The 5,924-nt window shown below is 38.3% G+C and overlaps 1 pseudogene; it reads right to left on the bottom strand.

Moving 5' to 3' along the window:
* Positions 1 to 5,290: 5,290 nt before the first annotated feature.
* LOC150007149 (small ribosomal subunit protein eS27 pseudogene) lies at positions 5,291 to 5,539 on the bottom strand (annotated as a pseudogene).
* Between the last annotated feature and the right edge of the window lie 385 nt (positions 5,540 to 5,924).

The raw sequence follows: 5,924 nt of genomic DNA, 5'->3' as shown, positions 1-5,924 counted from the left end.
GATCACTGTAATAGAAACAACAACTATAAAACAATGTGACAAGTATAATAACAGAGATCTATACAGAATATTATAGGACTAGAAAAGACAGTCTCCTAACCTGCAAAGTACATGAGTGTCAAGGGTGAATTCCTAAAGTGGTTATCCCTGAGCTGAGACTCAACAGAAGAGAAGATAGCCAAGCAAAGAAAAGGGAGTAAGCCCTTACACATAGGGCGCGTGTGTCATAAGTAGAGCAAAAAGCAGAGCCAACATGCTTGGTTTATGCTACTGTAAATAATTCAGGGTTGTTGGAACAAAAGGAGTGAGACAAGGAGGGGCAAAGGGTAATAAACACTATGGGTACACTGATTTAAGTCCATACTGAACCAAACATGTGAGAAATAATAAAGCCTTTCTGATTGACTAGAGGTACTTGGAATTTGAGAGTGTGAAGAAAGGGAAAGCCAGTACCAAAAAGAAGCTTACGACATTAAAGACAAGCATTGCTCCTTTGTCATTTTGGTTAAGCGGGTCCAAAGTAGTTGTAGAAAAAGATAAACAACTTCCCCGGTAATATGAGAAAACACCATCCACATGTGATTAAGCTTGTCTACAACATAAACAATGAAGCTACAGACACACTCAGACAGTATCAAAAATATCAGCAATGCAGTGATTAAGCAAAATATTATTTTGACAGTTGCATTCATTCTCATTACAGAAAAAGTGTCCAAGGTATATAATATCTCATATACTATTAAGTCATTACAATGACAAATATCTCCCTGAGCATTTGATTCCCTCATTGTTTTCATGAAAAACAATAACAATGCATGTGACAAATAATGTTTTCCTTCAATAGACCTGAACTGTTACCTTCGGTGTTACTAATCTGCGAACTACCCCTGGCAGGAAAATCTAATTACCTTAAATTCCAGTAACAGTCTAATGACGGATAGAATAGAAGAGACATAATAACACAACACTCTACAAAAGACTCCACTGGGGATCAAATTTATGACTGATAACTAAGAATGTGTGACAATGTTGCTCTTACCTACCTTCCAATTATCTTGTACTTTGGTGGGTTTTGCATAGGCAAGAGACTTATGGAAACTACGAAATTATAGACAAGCATTATAGCCTGATAGTTAAGTGGAAGGCCTTGGAAGTCACATTGACCTCGATTAAAATCCATCCTCTGACTCTATTAGCCTTATGAACTAAGGAGATACATTTAACTTCCCTAAACCTGGTCGAAAATGAAAAAGGTAATATTTCATAAGGCTCCTGAAAAGTCCCATAAGGATCAAGCCCCAGTTGCCCCTAGGAAGACCAAACAGTAAAGCATCCTATTGCATCCTTGAATTTGCTCTCTCCGTTCTCTACATCGACCCCAGCCACGCTCCTCAACTCTGGCTCCCTGAGCTGAAAATGTCCAAGTTTTGTCACACGTTTGCTCCAAGGAGACAGTAAACTTAAAAGTAGTGGAAGCCTGTGGACTTTACTGTAGTGTGAAGTCAAAAGTTTCCGGTTTTTCACCAAGTCAGGCAGGTCTCCACGAAAACTAGGTCCTTCAAGGTGCTAGAAGGGAAAGAACACTACCGAATTAGATACTTCTCATGCCTTTCCGTAACATTTTCTTTCCTCTAGAGGTTCCCAAAGCGCCCAGGAAGAGTCGCTTCCAGCCGCACCACAGGGGTACCGCTGATGCCACACCAAGCTTGTGCTCACCTGGGAGCGAGCAGCAGTAGTACACATTGACGGCTTTCACCTGGACTGCGGACACACGTGACTGGTTCCATAACGTACCTTTTGATTGGCTCTCCTTTTTTGCACCTCCCAGTCCCTCACTCCTTCCTGTTGGGTTCACTCCCCAAGATAACAAGCAGCATCAAGCCATTTTCTCAGCCCCTTTAAGAGGAGGCTAGGCTAATGTCTTTCAGCAGATTACAGACTGCAACAAACACACCCTGAGAGCAGGTCATGGCTTCAGGTAGTCCCAGAGCATTGGGCCGTTGTCAATAGGATGAAGCCTTAAGATGTCCAGGCTCACCAAGTGTCACTATCCTTTTAAAATATATAGCAAAAAAGCCATATATATAAAATCATACATTTCAAGCACAGCATTGACATCATACTCAAACTATTACATTCCATAATCTGCTTATGCCAGATTTATATTGAAGGCCTCCAGTCTTCAGCTATGTGTGGGGCAATCTGTAAATCAAAGTAAAAATGTCTCATCATAAGTGCCATTAGTTTGGAAGATAACCCAACCTTGGTGAGGTGTTATTCCTTTGACCTATTACCAAATCAAATGCCAGGGGCTGAGGTTTAATAGGGAAAACATAATATATAACTTTTAAAAAGGTAGGAATGTATAATTCTATACATATTACAGCTTGCATATACTTTTATAATTTATAATTATTAATATCAAAATATAAATGAGTTATACAACAGAGTGGAAGAGCAGTAATGAAGTTTAAGTAGAGAAAATGTACAAAAAAAGGATATGGTTAGTAGATAGTGGGTTTTATGTTATCCCTCTCAACCACTAACTGAGTAGTCCATGGTTATTTATAAGCCATAATCAACAGGAATCTTATTAGTTTTCCCTCCTCGGGACAGAGATCTGTGATCCTGCAGAAGAAAACTAGAAGAAAGAGGTACTAAGAAGAAACAAAAAGGTGAGATGTCTTAGGAGCTCTGCCCACCAAGATGGGAATGCCACAGTTCAGAGCCCAATAGACCTGCATTGCTAATACGCAAATTGATTCAGCCATAGCTGAGGGGCATCACTCCTACTACACATTTCATTTAATGTGAGTGCAGTTTTCACTGGGGCAAGGGAAGGAGGGACTGGAATAGGAGAGATTAGCTAAGCTCATATGTATTTGAATTCTGTAATTTTCCAGGCATTGTGCTAAATGATTTATACTGCCTACCATTCAGAATATTCTTATAAAGTAAATACTATAAACCCATTTTGAAGGTGAGAAAGGTAAAGCTTGGGCTTTAGGCAACTTTCCCCAACACCAAACAATTAGTAAATGATTGAACCAGAAAGGCCTGATTGACTCCCAAGCTGTTCTTCTTCACAACACAAGGCTGCTCATCTTTCTTTTTGAGTCAGGACAAATTACTATCAAACTTTTAATTTATATCACAATTTTTATGTGTGGAGAAGTGTTTTCTCTACAAGGATGTCAGGAGTGTTCTATGTAGCATTTAGCTAGCTTAGTAACAAGAATATTCTTATATATTCCAATATTGACACACATTTTTAGAACTGTAGACCATGTTTCTCAATTAAAGCGAATTACATAGAAATTGACTAAAAGAGGCCTGAGTTAATGACTTACGAATGCAAACAATTTAAATTAAAGAATTAAATTTTTTCACTTTATAAATTAATGAAACTTTTTGGAGGAATAAGTAGCCCGGGCTGATATATTTCCTTAAGAAGAGATAAAACAAACACAGAGAAAGTGTCATTTCCAGACAGATACTGAGCAGGGAAATGAAAGTTAAGCTCCAGGTCTTCAATCAGTCTTTCTAACTCTAAGTTCACTCTCCAGAGAATGATCTGGAGGGCTCTCTGCTCCAAGCAAATCTCTTTGGAGACAGCTCTGCATCTTCCCGCTCAGTTTCTTTCCTTTCTAAAAATGTTTCAGCTTGTCTTTGAAATATTTGTGGCATTAAAATGCAATTCTGTCTTCCCTCTTGCCTTTTTTTCTGAACAGCAGTCCATAATTATTCCCTCTACCACCACCCATAAACTCCTAGAATGTCTACATGTATAATGTATCATGCATGTGCTCAAGAGAGTGTTTTTTTCTATGTAAAAGAAGCCTTGGAAATCTGACAAAGTCTTCAAGTTTCTATAACAGAATTTTAAGCACAGTATCTATTTTTCCTGCATTTAATATGGACCCTGGGCATGTTCTGTGGCTTTAAAGTCTACAAAATCATTATTCAATCTACATTCTTAGGGTTACATGAATGCCAGTTCCTCACAGGCATTGTGGTTGGCTTGTCCTGGGATACTTGAGTGGCCTTATCCCCATTTCTCTTGCAAACTTAGTCAGAACTTTTGAAGTTCATGATTTTTATTAGCCTTTTGGATATGCTTCATGGAGTGCCTCATGCATGGCCTGGAGTTCTAAACTGTACGCATAGTCACCTGCATCATCGACAGAAACTACTCTGTTTTGGTTGTTACATCACTTGGGAAAGCTCTAGAGAGAGGAAAATTTACTACAATAATAATATAGTATGAAGTTATTTGCAAAGAAATGAATTACCTGATAAATACCCAGCATAGATATTAGGGTAGATTAGCCTTGCATGCCATATAGAGAAAGAAAACTACTTTGTAATAAGAAAATTATTTTTTATATCTCAGATCTCACCTGCTGTGTTTCCCTTCCATTCTGCTGATAATTTCATACACTTCAATGAAGAGCAATTCTAGACTCCATTATTGTTCCAAGCTCTGACATTCTCATAGAAAATGAAAAACTGCCATACCTTCCCCTGCTGCTCATAAAGTCCTAGAAGAGGTGGATCAGCCCAGCGAATCTTCTGACTTCGGGTAATTTTTTTCATTCTTTTACATGAATCCCCCAGGCAGGAATAAGAAAGAAGTATTTGAAACCCAATTCCAAATATTTCACTTGGAATCACCCCTTGAGAAGAATGGAGCAGCTGGCAATTAGCATATCTGCAAATCTTCTGAACAAACTCAGTAATATTTTCATTAATAAGTTGACTGAACAGAGCCTTCAGCTGTCATCTGGGTGGTTCACACCCAACAGGAGAATTTTAAAAATAAAATAAAGAAGGTCAAATAATTATTTCTTAAAATGCATTTGTAAGGCATGGAGTCACAGAGCTGAAAAGGTCCATAAAGTCCAGCTGGTCTACCCTACCTCTCTCACTTTACAGGTGAAGAAACTAAGTCCCAAGGAAGTAAAAAAAAAAAAAAAAAACTGTACAAGGTCACAGAGCCAGCACTGTATCCTAGTATCCTGACCACTGATCTAGGGTTGTTCTCATGATGATAAAAATAATCTCTAACATGCTACTTCATTATTTTCATAGCTTGGAAATTTAACACAGTGTTTTTTGTTTTTCTCAAGAGTTTCATTATGTACTTAGTAATCACATAGTATTGCTCTTTCAAATACCCACTTAAACAAATATAATGTCACTAAAATGTAAACATTATGGTACCATTTTCTTTTTTATCCTAAATGTGTTTATTGCAATGGCCTCCCATGCATCTTCATCCAGGGGGCTTTCAGTGCTGCTTGCTGCTAAAGGAGCATCCTCTTGTAAGCCTTGGCTTTCGTCGTGTAGGCTGGGAGAGGACAGTGGAGCAGCTAACATACAAAACTGCCCTTTGCGCATGGCTACCGGCATTAATGATTTTATAGCATCCTGGGCATTTCACACCCATGAAGGAGGAATTGGGGCTCTGCACCAGGCACTCCTTGTATTTCCTCTTTTCTTTTGGAAAGGGATAAAAGAGATCTTTTATGAGGCGCATGTTGTCATGTGGAGGTTGTCACTGCCAGCAAGATTCTGGCCCCATTGTCTTGATGAGAAAATACTGACATAATAATCACAGGCATAGTCTATACTCTCTCCAAAATTCTCATATGATAGAAGTAAAATGACAGAATGGACCATAACAGTATCTAGTTTTCATTGTTTCTTACTGCTCTATGATTATCTCACAAATGCAGCAGTTCCCCTCTTTTATCATATGCTCCTTTTTGTGCATAAGTCTTGACCTGGAACAGGCATTCTTTTCCTGTTAAAATAAACTGAATTTCTATACAAGGCTTCTTTGGTGTGCAAAAATAAATAAGTAAATAAAGTCATACATTCAAGAATGGTTGAACGTCCCTCGAATGTTTGAACATCAGAAT

The sequence above is a fragment of the Furipterus horrens genome, unplaced genomic scaffold, assembly GCF_987537825.1.
Source record: "Furipterus horrens unplaced genomic scaffold, mFurHor1.1.pri manual_scaffold_6, whole genome shotgun sequence".
NCBI classification, from domain to species: Eukaryota; Metazoa; Chordata; class Mammalia; order Chiroptera; family Furipteridae; genus Furipterus; species Furipterus horrens.
This window is presented reverse-complemented; position numbering and strand designations above follow the sequence as displayed.